Source organism: Bombus vancouverensis, chromosome 8 (assembly GCF_051014615.1).
Source record: "Bombus vancouverensis nearcticus chromosome 8, iyBomVanc1_principal, whole genome shotgun sequence".
NCBI lineage: Eukaryota > Metazoa > Arthropoda > Insecta > Hymenoptera > Apidae > Bombus > Bombus vancouverensis.
Window position 1 is genome coordinate 12,641,056 of NC_134918.1, and position 16,343 is coordinate 12,657,398.

General features: G+C 32.9%; 1 protein-coding gene across 2 annotated transcripts in view; it reads left to right on the top strand.

The window, feature by feature from the left end:
• Positions 1-16,343, top strand: part of LOC117155921 (uncharacterized) — a 227,783-nt gene that overhangs the window by 20,961 nt on the left and 190,479 nt on the right. The gene's annotated exons all lie outside the window — the stretch shown is intronic.

Sequence of the window (16,343 nt, forward strand, 5' to 3'; positions counted from 1 at the left end):
TTTATGTTTCAGTTATTCTTGTGATTATTAAATTCTCCTTGAATTTTTTAACATTGTAATTATGGGAGATAATTTTAAGAATATACGTAATATATTTTTCGTGATTATTTTTCTTTTTATTATTATTAATATTATTATTTTGATCTGTATAAAACTTTACTAAATCCACTTTACTAAAACATTATTTTGAGAAAATTAGGGTATCTATTTATATAATAGTAAACATTGACATTTTTAAATCATGGAAGTTTTTCTTGAATTTCTGCAAAATATTTATCGATCTAATACACTATTGTCTCTATACTATACGCAATTGATCGAAAATCGCGATTCCCTGACGATGAATTATCGCGTAGAGTGTAGGGCACTCGATTGTATGTATGTGATAGATGTGACTCACCATTTTTCCGGATATGAAGGAAAGTCCGAGTGAAAGAGAGAGAGAGAGAGAGAGAGAGAGAGAGAGAGAAAGAGAAAGGGCGAGAGATCCGAAAGTGGGCTTGACGAAAAGAAACATATTTGTTGGATAATGTTAATGCAACAACGCACTTTTTTCTTTTTCTTAACTTATTTTCTTTCTTCTATTAAATATATGTACATACATGGAAATGAGATTTAAACTATATCGTGTTTGGTCTCAGTTTAATCGGAAAAATTTGACAAATACTTCAGTAAAAGTTTTATTTAAAAAGAATCAGAAATAAAAAGGTTTCGTTATTGCCTCACGAATAATTAGTATTGTTTCATGGACAATTGAATTCGGTTTAGGTCGCGCTACACAGCCGTCGAACTTCATGGTGTGTCAAAGGGAATACTATGACCCATTGAAAGGAACTTGGTCCTAGATGTGGGGGTGACTACCGGTCATTTATGAGGAACAGGCGATCAATAATCGACTGTACAGTTTTTGTTTCTTGATGAAACAATATGCAAGTTACTTTATGTACCTTTTTCAACAATGTTGCATTTATGCAAACTTTACTCATTATTCCACTGTTTAGTTTTCGTAAGATGGTTAAGAAGTGTGATTTTTGAAAATATTTGTTAAGCAGAATACTATATAGCGGCAATGAGTATTTAATTCAAATATGTAGAAAGGAGCAACCTTTTTTACAAATGAATCTTATCCTTTTTCAAATGTTATTAATATTTTATTTTATATTAATTCATCCTATATAGAAAAAGTTCTGGCTTTACAATTTATGCTATTAACAATGCACGAATTTACTTATATAAGAATTTACTTATAAAAGAATTTTTTCTGATAAAAGATTTCGTTTTCTAAAAACATTTTATGTGTTTTAATAAACAGGAAAAAGTATTTTATTTAATATTTTACTTGGAAAAGATCTTTTAAAAGGCACCATTTTCGGATATTCTTATCTGAGAAACTACTGTATTACAGAAAGTACTGTATTGCAGTACAATAGAGTACAAATGATAACGGTCATGCGTGATAATTAATACAAATGATCTTTTGTGTTGCTAACTTCCGTTCGATTGACTCATCTATTACAGTTACACCAAGCAACTTCTACCTACTATTCCAGTATCAAAGCATTCATTTATGACATGGTATTGTTTAAAAGGTTATAAGCTACAAAGAACAGGTATTAATCTTTTTATAACAAAGTGTCATGTTTTCAGAAATTGACAATTTGTTAAAATATAATGGAAATTTATTTTCACGTTCATACATTTTTACCAGTATGAAAATTACACGCTCGACATTACAATTTAATTTAAATTTTATACATTTTATATTGTGATTGAAATCTTATTTGATTGAATTGTGATATTTTCATTGATATCAAAATTTTTAACATTTATTTAGTATATCAGTTAGAATTTTAATTCAGGAAAAGAATGAATTTCTGCATGAAAATTAAAAAGTCTTAGAATTTCAATTTAGTTCGAAAGCTTCAGTGTTAAATACTTCTATGTTCCGTCCTTTGCTTAATTTGTCTTTAACTAAGACCTAATAATTCCATCAGTGTTCGTAAATGCTTGAAAATACTATATAATAGTATCAGCTTCTTTTTAAAACATTTTATAGTAATATCTTTATAAAATTGTAATATTTTTTAGATAATTTGAATTCATTATATTATACATCATACATTGTAATCATTTCTAATTAAGTTACTTTTGCGATGTTTAACTTTATTTTACGTATATTCGTAACGACGTATATCGGACGACGGCAGCGCAGTGGTTAGCGCCTTAGACTACGAACGTTCGGATCCCGGATTCAAATCTCGGCGCCCGTATTTTTCCGAAGTCCGATTTTTCTTCCACGACATCTGAGTAAAAAGAAGAAAATACAGCAGTACACCGGCAAGCGACATCTACAGCCAGCAGCTATAATTATCACGGATATTTGAAAGGGAAGATGGAGAAGATGGAGAGAAAAGGAAAAAAAATGTATTTCGTCCAGAGCCTGCTAGTGGACTCATCAGTAAGGTTACCCAGCAAACTCATGCCTTAGACACAATGGAACAAATGAAGAGGGAGGAAAGACACATTAGTATATATACATGGTAGGAATATTGTGCAGTGGGGATGGTCCTCCCTCCCATCTTCAATGTCTCACATTGTTGCGCAGTATCCAAGGCCGGATTTCTTCTACCAATCTTAAGCCGACGTTTCCCAAGGTTTCGGACAGGCATCCCCTAACATTTGGCACATGGATGCCCCCTTGGGGGAATGCTGTGAAGGAGTGCTGCAAGAACAATAAGAACACCTATATTTACATATCCAGTTCTTCAGCACTCCTTCAATTTCTCGTCGCCCATATCAATCCCCTCCATCTTCCTTTCTGTCAATCCATGCCCGCTGTGATGTTAATGCGAAGAGGAAGGGCGATGGATGGATGTAGGTGGACAAATAAAGGAAGTGGAGGAAAGAGAGAAAAGTAGTGTTTCATCCGAGATCACTAGTGAGGAAGCATTAACATCGCTAGGCCCTATGTTGATATTGATGGCCCCCAGGTGACAAATGTAAGACGTATTCTACAAACGTAATTTAAATTTAAACCATTATCATGAGTTATGAATAAATTGTACATTTATAATAAATTTAAAAGTGTAGAAATGCACAGATTGCACAGAATATAATGTGTAAAGATATTGAAAATAAAGTTTCTTTTATATTGTTAAGGATTAACGTAATAAATGAGTTATGATTGTATTGAATGAAAGAAATTTCTATTTAAGTTCAATTTTCATAATTGTATTTCTGTTATAATGTTAAATAAAGCTACGAATTTATATAAACATCCACGGTCTAATCATAATAGAGAATCTAATATAAACCAAATTAGAAGAGTATGAAACGAAATATATCGGACGTTAGTGAATTCCTGTTTACAACATCGTTAACGCGATATGTTTCAAAGAAAAAAACAAAAGAAAAAACAGTGCACGGTAATGTTTTTCTGGCCTGATGTTTTCTTTCTTTTTCCATATTGTTCACGTACGCAGCATCGCGATGAATCGAACTGTTGAATCTCGGTGACAAATAACAGGAATTACGTGCTGGATGCTAGAGGACCTCTATTTGCGCGTTCAATTGCTGGCGTTAGACTTGTACACGGTAATTATACAAAAACACGTTGCAACGATTATTGAAAAAGTATTGGATGAACGAAATGTTGATGGAAGCTGTTACGATCGGCAAGTCGTAGACCTCCGTTACAGATGTTTCTTACATTTTAAACGTTTTTTGATTCAACAGAATTATGTAATTGTAAAAGATCGATTATGTAAAATAAAGTTTCTGATGGTATTGTGAAAAAGACTTTTTATATGAATACTATGCATATTCTCTATATTCCTGCACCATTAAATTTCATCGTGTGTCTCAATTGTCTCAAATCATACAAGAAGCGAGTCATATCTATTTGAATGATTACATCATCTAGTTTGATATCACAGAGTTACACGTGCTGTGCACGTTTACCGCTTTACAAACTTTCCAACTTGTAACATACACGTTTTGGTAGACAACGTGCATTCTATACCTCTGAAACAGATTTATAACAATTTCGTGAATTCTGAGATATCTAAAGCTGTACAAGTAGTAGGATTTGCATCCTGTTTCGTATACGTCCACACGGATTTTCGGATTTCTTGGAAGAAGAACAAGATAGCTTGAACTATAACGCGATGACTAATTTGCACTTGCTTTTTTATTATAGAAAACGTTGAAGATTCATAGTTGCATAAAATGGATACATATGGATATATATGTTCGAGTAGTAGTAGAGAGATATAGGGCAATATTTTTAGATAAAGCTTTGTACAAACTTTAAAAGACTTTGTACAGACTGTAAAAAGAGGTAATTTGATGTTTTCCGAAATGATAGAATTCTGATTATTTGGAATAATTAGACCAAATGACATCTATTTCTTGAAAAAATGTTAAACAACGATATAGATTTTAAAAAAGCAATTTTAATGTAATATATTTTACATTGTAGAATTCGTATTTTAATTTGCTTTATGTTGTGAATCCGTGAATTTCTTTAACTATCTCGGTTTCATAAAACGTTCGTGGAGAATTCGTGTATCGTATATAATAATGATTATTTCTCTGAAATATTATTGTACAACGATGTATTTATTGAAAGCTATAAATGAAACGAAAAATTATGTAAAGAAGAGAAATAATTCAACGAAGACTATAAAAGGCGATAGACGATACTAGGCACTATATCGATTCATGTAATTTTATTAGAAATGCATGAATCAATTGCAGACACCACCTTGTTAAAATTAAAAAGTAAAGAGTAATTCAAGAATCTCAATGCTTTGAGGTAATGCTCGTCGTATTTATTGTACAAGGTCGCACGATTATATTTGCAAGGAATGCTTTAAATAATCGCTTATGAATCTTCACCAAAGGGTTAAAGTAGAAATAAAAAATATAGAAACTTTAGAAATGATTCTTTTAGAAATGAAATCTATATTTTATATATTTATAAATTTATATTTATTATACGTATATAATAATTATATAATAATAATAATGTATATATGTTTGTAGATATCTGTTTTTTAATGTTTTCAATCTTATTTTATTTAAGAATAGCTATTCTTGCTAATTATGATATCACTTTGGAGAATATAAAAAATAACATTAATTTAAAATATTTTTATAAAACATAACAAACTGAAACGTGTACCACGAAAATAAAAAATGAATATATATATGTATATGTATTTCACACCGTGCATATAATATTTCAATGTATATTATTTATTCTTTTATAAATTAAATAGCCAGAGTAATTATAGCATACGATCTTTTTAAAAAAAATAAAGACAAAGTTTTTACGTTACAGTGTTACAATACGTACATTGTTTATATATGCAATTATATATTTAAGTCGAAAATAAATATTCCGAACAACTAATCTAGCTTTATTCTAATTGCGTGTGAAAATAATTGCAATGATTAATGATAACGTACAACGAATTGCGAATTAAAATTCCTGATAAGATACAAATCTTCAGCAAAATTTTAACGTGAAGGATTAATTAGCAATCGTTATTTACGTGATGCATTGTTACAAGATATATGCCAGCTAGTATAATTCTGTAACATGTCAGATTGGTTAATAAAATAATCAGTCTTAGCAATACTAGGTCGTCCCACTTCTTCTCTGACGTCAGATCGCAGTCTTTAAGTGTTACAAATGTGGATGTCCAGTAATAATCTTTCATTAATTATTCATTGAAGACCGATAGTTGTGTCATTAATGCGAGTTAAAATCTACGATTGCATGGGATACAGAAGGGTCGTCGATGAAGGAGCATTTTCAAACAAAGTGAAATTGAAAAAGTAAATTAAGAAGTTTTTGAAAGAACGCAATTACTAGAACTTTACTTGTATATTACACTTGAATTTTATTGTACTTTAACTTTGTTGCACTTTATCGTACTTTCTTTATAGCAGAATATTTCGATCAGTACTTTGTATTTCAGTTGATACCGTTATTTCCCGATGCAAACACAATAAAGAATATTACGGCGTTCTTAGCACACCTTCCTTTGTTTGAAATCTTTGGCTTAGCTTGTACTGTTTATTCGTTTTAATAGTAACTCACACTTCCTCTTCTTCCAGTTACATCCTTTAATAGCAGGTATTCTGGTGGTACAAACTAAACATGAAAGAGAGTCATGCCTTATTGCTTGAACATTGTCCAATTTAATTTTATTTAAATATTGTTTAATACAAGTATAAGCAACACTTTTAAAAATATAAATATTCTTTTCCTTAGTCCTTCTAGCGAATAAAAATAGGAAAGTTAATGTGACTCCTTTTTAAAGAATATTCAATGTAATATGTAGTAGATGTAATATAATGGGAAAAGTAACTAATAAATATAAATAACTGACTAATATTTGATCGATAGTACAGTTATGTGTATTTAGAAATTTTCTTATATTAAATTAAAATAATATTGTATAATGACCAATTAAAATAATTAAAAACTAAAGTTTAAAAAAGGAGTAGCCTGTGAGAAACGTGAAAGAAATGAGCTTTTTGTTCCATTTTTGCAGACATTATATAGGTATGTGTATGCTGGAAGCATTTCTGATATTACAAAAATTTCCTTTTCTCGTTATTCGCGAGAATTTAAGGCCGATAAATTTGAATAAAATTACGCAAAGTATCGTTGAATATTTTGAAGTTACAGCTCCGTAAACTTACAAAGTTTCACATGTAATATATTTTAAAGAACCTTCGTATTTCTATTCAAAAAGATTTGAAGGAGGTTTCTGCATAATCATTTATAATTTGTTCTTTTGGCAAAGAGAACGTCAAAGAGTTAGATAAGAGCGATTAAATGAACAAGTTCACACTTAGTTGGAATAAAATATTAAGCTATTAAACTATACTTCAAAATTTAAGCTTTATTAATAACAAATAAAATATTGCGATCACGCGATAATTAATTCTATTACAATACATTGTTAAATTCGAATAAATCAATGACAAAAACAATATATAATACACAATTATGAAAAATAACATTGAATTTCGATATTTTTGCGAAGTTTACGTGCAGCATATTATATGATATGTTTGTGTCATACATGTTGGCAAAGTGGTGGAAGCCTGCCGTTGTATGTCTTCTGTCGTCTGAAGGGTGTAGTTTGATCTCGTACAGTTTTCCTATTTCGCTTCCAATTTTTATCCTCTAGTGCAGCTATAGGGTTTGTAACTTCTATTGCTACATATTATCTGTGTAGCCTACGTATACACAATTTTCATTGAAATTCTTGCTGGTGTGCTGACATTTGTTACTTTTAATGTATTTCATATTCAAACAGGCATATGAAACTATTCAATTTTTAACTGTATAAACTGACAGATTGATTATAATATGAATTCGATTGGATTGCTACCTTTGTATAATCGACATCTAATTAAATTTCCGAAATTTGAAATCAGAAAAAATTAAAGTAAAACACAGTTAGATATATTGCTTTTATTTATATATTTATATATACATAAAACATAGATATGTTTTATTTTGATTATCACGTTATACGCATTTGAAATGATTATTATATAGTAACTATATTGATTGATAAGGAGATTTTGATTTACAATTTAAAACAAAGAAGAATATAATGTGGAACACTTGTTCAAACGTTTGCTTTTCTAGCCAATTCTTTTAAATTTTCATTCATATAGTACATATTAATACGATGACATTAAATAATATTGAATTTATTTTATTTAAGTCTTATAGTACAAAATCTTTCAATGCGGTTCCTGTATAGAAAAATGAACAAAATCGTATTGAAATTATCTTAATTTTTATTCAATGTTAAAATGATATAACTGTAATTTCTCCTCTTAGGGCATTCTGTTTAAAAGTAATTTTTACATGTAACTTGTTTTTAATTAAAGGAACGAGAAGATGTTCGATCTTTCTCATCTTAATATGTCAACATTGACGGTGAAACTACAGGCTACAATCATTGTTTATTTTGTGTGAGTTGCATTCACAGACAAGGTGAACTCGTAGAATAAGGTTTTGCTCGGTATTCCCGTTAAAGCTGATACTTACTTAGTAGTAAGGGATTACACGAGAAGGGGACAGCAGATAAAGGGGTTGAGACAGGAAACTTGATAATCAGAAGTTCGTCTGTCATGACTTCTGATAGAACTACAGTCATTCTTTCCGAATATACCTACCAGTTTTAGTCTAAGTATTGTACAAATACAGTTTGCAGGAAGTTACCTGCTAACCTGTGTGCTTCACTTTGTTAATTCGGATGGTAGTCAGAAGTTTCGCGATAACATGAATATTCCTGCCGACTCGGGGATAAAGCACTATCGAAATATCTCTGACGAATTTATGGTGATAATGGAAATGTTATTTTCGACGATTTAATTTAATGGGGAATGTTTTAGCCCCGAATGGTTAATGAATTCTACGCCACTTTAGATCCTCCATAGTCCCTTTCTTTCGTTTTAATCAAGAGAATTTGATGGAATTGTAACAAATGATAGAATGGTACAATGTTATATGAAACGTTGGACATATGAGAATTCTAGAAATCGGTCTATCGATTGAGTGGTAAAACGAAAAAAAGGAGTTTGGGAGAATAATATAGAATATTGACGTAATGTTTACAGAATTGAAAAAAATATCCGATTCAGATGGTTTGGTGTATAAATCTAGATGGATATTTATTCTAAACCGAACATACTATTTTTTAAAGACAAATATGTATGTCATTTTTTATCTTTTATCTCAACAGCAATTTGTAACCTCATGCTATTTAATCGTACAAAATTATTTCTAATAAGTACGAATATATATTATATTTAATAAAACTTTAATCAGAAAGTATCTATCGCAGCTCATGTTAATTTTCTACCAAGTTATGATCAATTCACTGGATTTAAACAAAAAGTTCGTAGTATTTTATTGCTCTAGTATTGTTCGAGTAACAGATCTTTTAGAGGTTTCGATTATTATGATTACTATTGTCTGAGATTTTGCTCGTTTCAGAATTGTACAATCTAAGTGTATAACAACGTAGGAACCAATACAAAACTCTTTCACGCCAAGGAACATAGATTCAAGAGCGAAAATGAACACCAACGCAGAAGGCTCTTTGACCAAATATCGCAGATTCTGCTTCAAAGTAATATGTACTTTCGCGAAACACATTCCTGGCTAGCCTGCGAGCTTCCACTCGCACACATCTCGAAATATTCGTAAATCCCGGCTAGACGAAGCGTGGTGCATGTATAGTTAAAACGTATCGACGTAAGTGCGGATGCATTTGATCTGGTTTAGCCAATACGAAGTGAATTTTCCAATGGCTCTGTTCGGAAACCTTTTATTTTCTATGGGAAACACGATAGGAGAACGTCGTTCAGTAACACCTGGCTCGAGCTATTTACCAAAGGGTCGATCGCGTTTTCCAATGGAAAACCCGTTTTCCGGTGGAAAAGTTAACCTACGTAGAATACCACGCTCTCGTCTTTATTCTGACCGGAAAAACTGATATGTACTATAAGCGTCAGCCAATTTGTTCTTCTTAATCATCGTTGTCGCTTTTAGATCAATTGTCATTCCTTTGAAATTCACTATTTTCCATCTATGTTTCACAATCTTCGTTGCTTTTGGCAAATGGCATTATTATTGATTTTCTATATGTGGATTTGTTCTTTTTTTTTCTTTTTTTTTTGCTTTTTACTTCGCGGAATACAGATTTTACTGATGCACAGTGAAAAATAAGCTTCGGCTATGTAGAACGTTTGATGGTCACGTGATAACATACCTTTATATACAACGTTTGCATGGTTGTGAGATTAATTTCATTAAAAAAAAAAATAGAGATAACATTGGAAAGTTTTGCACTTGATCAGTTAGTAGATGAATATTATTTTGTAAATATCGTTATATAGACACAAGCAATATTCATCCCGGTATATCTATAACGTATTAGAATACAATTTTTTGACGCATCGAATTCTCAAAAATTTTTGGTACACAGACTAGGATTAAGGTCTGTCAACTGAAAAACCAAATATCAACACAAAACCAATCAAAGTTCCTTCAGTGTAAATATTGCTTCGTCAACACAATCACTTTTCTTTTAATAGGCTGTAGTTTAACTATAAAATTGATCGATCAATGTACGGTAATAAAATTTATGTTTATAATCTTCGTAAAATTACTTTACCGCTTTAGAATCTGTGTCTTCTGGTTATTTGGTTCTTACACATTTTTCTAAAGTGATAGAAAACTGGTCAAAATAACTATTATCAGATGTTTGCTTTTCGCGATTGCTAAAAACAAACAACTATTTTTGATAATATTAATGCTTACTTTAATTCAGACAGAAACACAATCACATATAGCTATTTATTTTCTTTATATTGCATTAATTCTAAGTAACATTTTTAGGTACCTGTTACATTAAACGATAGTATTTTGATCTAAATTTAGCTTAAATTTTAAAAGATATGAATTTGCATGGAAATCCACAATCTAATAATGACTATTATAAAATATGTTGACATTTCCAATTTCCAAAGAAATTCGATTGTACGACTCAGAGCCTGATGGGCCTGATTTAAATTCGTCAGGCGTGAAGACAAATCTTAATGTGGAAGCGTCAGGATGCCCTTATTGTTCCACGGTCTGGCCTTTTGTGAGCAAATCGGACTCGCAGACAGGCGGATAAACGCGAGGTACGAGCAAAGAGAGGAGCAGATCCGGTTGTCTACGGTCGAGCAAAGGCAAAAGAAGCCCGGCTTCGTGAAAGACGTGGAATAAATCTTGTGTAGATAGCCGACAGATGAATTGCGATAATAAGGCGGAAATGGCTGGATCGTTTGTCCCTTCCGTTTTCCAGCGAGACGCCGCGATTTTGATTAATTATTAGCCACCTTTGTGGATTAATATCGCCGTGTACCTTGTTTACAATAATTGCGTAGCTGGTTCCGGTGGCTTGATATCGTCCTATTTATTCCTTAAACACGCGAATTACAAGGTTTCAGTCTCGCGAATAGTTGTTCTATCGTGCCTCTTGTCGTTCTTGAAAGGCGGCTCGTTAGGTTACATTTTCCAATGAGGAAATTGATGGAGTCCTACATTAAGATATCGATTACACGCTAATAATCTCTATAAAAATATGTGAATAAAACGTAGAAGATTTATAATTGAGTCGATCGTATAAGTTCGAAATAAACAAGACACTTCGTCGATTTTTCTTTCGTTCATGGAGCGTTGGCATCGCGTATGTATAGATTTAGTACGTGATTTCCGCGATTTAGCAAACGACCGTTCTAATTCTAGAGGCGAATTTGATCCATTACTGCTCTTCTTAGAACTTCATCTTAACAAGTAGGTACTGTATAATCACAATTTTCTGTGGAACAGAGATAAATACAAAACTTCTTCTTATCAGGATAGATAAAAGATTGGCAAGGGAATTTTAGATCTTACCAAGTCGCTAAGTGTTTTATACACACCTTGTTGTAATTTGAATATTTAGTTCATTATAAATGTATTCATGTATAATGTTTAAATTGTAGACATGAATTAATGATTAGCTAAATCGAATTTGAAGATCATATAGCAAACGTTATTAGTACAAAAATTAATCTACTGATTTTGAAGCGTACGTAGTCTTATTTCTCTATGTACTTTAATTAGTGTGAAAAAATACTTTCAGTAATTATCAATTTCATTAATTTACAACAATTAAGATGAAATATCGTTTGTTTATGTCTACTTTATATGAGCAGTAATATTGTAAAAACGAATGAAAATTGACAGACTTTTACTAAGGTTACGATTTCTAATTAAATTTAACCGAAGTTAAGATGATACGCTTTCTTTTATTTTTATGAAAGTATCCTTTCCTAATAATGTAGAGTATAATTCAATCTACAATTATGTGCAAGGAATTACTTCATTATTGGAATTTACAGTTCCCTTACACGTTAAAAACTTTCTGGATGATAACCAAGTATTTCAAACTCTAGTGACAGTTTAAATTATTTTTATAGCAAATAAAATACGGTTTATGGTAAATGAATACATGCCAATTAAATAAATATCGAACGTCTTTCATTTTCTATTCATTTTTGTGCATGTTCATTATTGCCCATATCTTTTCTCTTTTTATTCAAAATCGTCAGTGAATCGAAACGTAAATTACTTTTACGTGCAGCGAACCTTAATTCCTGTGAATGCTTGGAAAATCTTTTCATTCTTTATTATCGGATATTGCCTTTTTTTTTAAATTAATGTACCAAAATCAATCAGAAACAGAGAAGCTACAGAAATAAATAAGTTATACCAAACATTTATTAATGATATTCAAATAATAAACATTAATTTCATATATCTACGTACGACTTTTATGTTAGTTACACGATAGTTTCATTTTGTATTTTAATTAAAGTGATATAAGTATTTTTATTAATGCTTGGTAATTAAATTAAAATCTCTGAAATGCTTAGACTAATCTAAAATAATCTTTATAACATCATATTATTTGTCTCTCTATTTTTATTATGTTTATTAGTTACACTATTTGAAATACTTCATTATTAATCATTCAATTATGATAGCCCTTATGCAATATAATCTTCAAACGGTTCCATGGTTCCCATTTCTTATCAGCAGATAACAGACAAATCCCTATCTTACCCTTTCCCGACACTCCAGAAGCAAGAAACAAAAACAGATAACAACTCATTAAACGAAACTTTATTAAAGTCGTCGATATAAGAGAAAGAAAGTAAGGACAATTAGCGAAATGTGAATGAGCAGTTTGATAAAACAGACAGGCCGATAAGTGAGCTAACAATGGCGGGACGCAGGTGAAATAAGGGGTAAGGGGTTTCGATTAGCCGGATCCAGGTCCGGGATAAGTTGGAAAAGAGGATGCGCGTCGAAAGGTCGAAAGTGGCGAGGGTGTAGAGTCATGGGGTGCCTGTGTGGTGGGGGGAAGAAAGGGATGGTACCTGCGCCAGATCCTTGGCTTGAAAGGGGCGGTCGGGTATCGCGTTAACGCGCGGCCGGCAGTTTCTCGCGAGCCGCGAGCCGTGTCGTACTGTGTAGATGCGCGCGCAGCTTCGCCTCACTTCACTCCCTTTGCACCTGTCGCGTTCAACTTCGCGCCTCAGCGACGCGACACGGCTGGCTTTCGCGTGGGCTCTTTCTCGACCACCGTTAACCTCATCGTACCGCGAGTCAAGTATACTGCCCGTTATACTAAACTCTACAACATGAGTGATAGTTGCATCTACACGTCGCGTGTTACCGCGTGACGCATCATGAGACACGATTTTCATGCGAATGTTGTCGCAGTGTGTTGTCGACCAGGGAACGTTTGAATCGGTGCAATCGTTTGAGCGGTAACATTCGAAGTAATATACGGTGGAGCATCGTCGAAACTCTTGCTCTTTCTCTCTCTCTCGCTCGCGTATCGATTCAACTAACTCGTTGATTTACGACTTTTTTCTCTCTCTGTGAGACAGAGATCAGTGCGCGGATCATCGATGCAGCGATTGAAGTTCGATTGCTCGTGCCGAATCGATGAAGGCCATTCGAGAATCGAATTGTCACGAGAGCACTTGACTGTTTGAAATTCGGGTGGTGATCGTCGAACTAATTGCCGGTGAGCGTGGCATCCATCATCGTCGTTTTTGGTCTTGATAAGTGGCTTAACTTGCTCGTGACTTCCGTACTCTCGCGAGTCGAGTCGAGTCGAATCGAGAGTCGATTGTGTTTCGAGTTGAATCGCGACGCTGTCATGCTTCATTCGTAAGAAGTATCGCGTTCGGACAATCCCTAATCGGTTTTGTCTCTCGCGAATGATGAAGAGAGAGGAGAAGAGAAAGTCTAATCGTCTTTCTTGACGCGTTGTCATTACGTTCGCGAGTCTCTTTCGGATTCTCGCTATTCAAGGCTCGAGGAATCTCTTTGTCCGAAGTGAACTGTGACAAAGTTAAATTGCGATCGCCGGCGGCGGCTGTGTGTGCGTGTGTGAGATCAGAATTCAGGAGAATTCAGCGAATGGGCCACAAGTGCAGCGGAACTGCCAAGTACAATCGGCTGCTGTGCAACTAAGTGCATCAGCTGGTCATCGAGGTTGTCGAACAAACGTAATTGGCGTTGTCATCATTCGTAAGTGAAAAAAGCTTTTGTTTATATTTTCTGGATTTTTTCCTGGATGGTGTTTATGCCGTTGTTTGTTTGGTTACTGTTAGAGATCGAACTATTTTGCGTGATACGAAATAAGATCGGAAGGTTAAGTATTCACTGTGGAATAGTACGACATGGCACTATGATTAATTTTTAATTGTTGGTACTGTTTACTAATATACTAATAGGAAATAGGAAATATTAATAGGATATAGAGTACTTACGATTAAAGATAATTATCTTCCTATAAACATTTTTTTATTTATGTAATTTTGTTTTATCTATTCATGTAGGTAATTTTCCTCATTATTAGTTATTTCTTCTATAATTAAATATTATATTTTTCTTACTACTAATTAAGATAAATTAGAAGATATATTGATTTAAATTGAAGTTTCATCGTCAATTGATAAAAGGAAAATATTTATCCATAAAGTGTAAACGTAAAATTAAGATGTATCTAGGAAATATGTAAAAAAAATTATTCAGGTCATTGCTTCAATCTTCAAAATTGCATTGCATATACGCAAAATTGTTTATGCTTTCGATATATGGTACTTTTAAACGTATGCACACTTCAAACAGAGTTTCCCTATCAAATTCTACGAAACGACCCCACCGTCTATGTGTCCCTTAATGCTCGAACGGCGATCGATTTCCGTAATTTCCCGTGCACCGGATTTCCTTAAAACGTTTTCTCTCTTTGATGACTAGCCAACAAAGATAAATGTCGAGAACTCGATTTAAGGTGCTTGGAACGGAACGATCGCAGCACAATTTTATTTTCACTTGCGAATGAGTAAACGTGTGTACCAAAAATTCTCTTTTTACTATCGTTTTTTCCATCATCAGCGGAAATTCCCTATCGGTATGTAAAAGGAAGTATTTCTTTCACGTTTAAAAATTATTTATTTGGAGTTTCTACATAGGTAATATGTGGTAAATTCCAGTCGTTCATCTTTATATAAAATTGCTTTCAAGCAAATTTCTCAATTAACTTTTTGTTGTATAAAACGCTTGTCAATGAGAAAATCTCCGCACCAGTATTCCTCAATTCTTCGAATCGTGCATCTTTCTACTAGCAAATTAATTTGTAGCAGCATTAGTGCTACTTTTCTATTTAAATATTAAACGCTCCACATAGTAAATGATTTCATATAATATAAAACATATGGAAAACGTATTGAAATTGTGATAGTTTTTAATTGTTTCATTTCCAAATACTTATATCCAGGAATCACTAATTAATTGGAAGTGTGTAACATTTGATTAATCGTCAATTTTGAAATATCTGCCAGAATCAATTATAAAAGTGAACTATATTCTAGGATGTGAGTGTCATTATTTTACCAATGTTTAAGCGTGTTCGACAAAATCGTAGCAATATATGTAATATACGTTATATTACCTTTATCTCATTATTATACTATTTGTATTAAATTATATTATTTATCTAGAATCATATTCCAGTAATATATATAAATACACACTATACTATTATAACAGTAATATTCATTATAACATTTCGTAGATGATATAAATCTCTGCTTAGGTTTTTCAGCTGTATTTATAAAAATATGTATTTTCATAAACATCATCAACCTGGCAATCACACAGAGATGAATAAACGCTAAAAGTCTTCATGATCGAATAGAAATAACCGTACGTTAGTTCTCCAGAAAATGTTCCACGATATATGGAGATTCTGATTTTAAAAGTCCAAATATTCCATTTGCTCGCGGGATTCCATGGATTGCGATCCTTGACTACAGGCAATCTTTCAGTCGCGGTCAAATCGCACGCATTAACATTAAACGTGATTCGACGTGGAAATCCCCTAAAGCGATTTCTCCGGGCTGCCCTTTAAATCTGTCTTAACGTCCGCGCGCAAAGTCGGCGGCAAAGAGCGAAGAGTCTCTGATAATCCGTGGCGTCGTGCTCAAGATTCCTCTGGAGCTTCCTATTTCGCTTCTAATAGTCCCTCGAACGGGTCGAATGAATGGCGAAAATTCGAATCGAAATCGCTTCGCGAGCAACACGACCGGTCCGTGTCCTCTCTATTCTTGGCTTACGACGCATCGAGCCTCGTTCTGTCAGCGTGGATCGGTTATACGAACCGTTCAGACCCGTGACACGGCGTAGG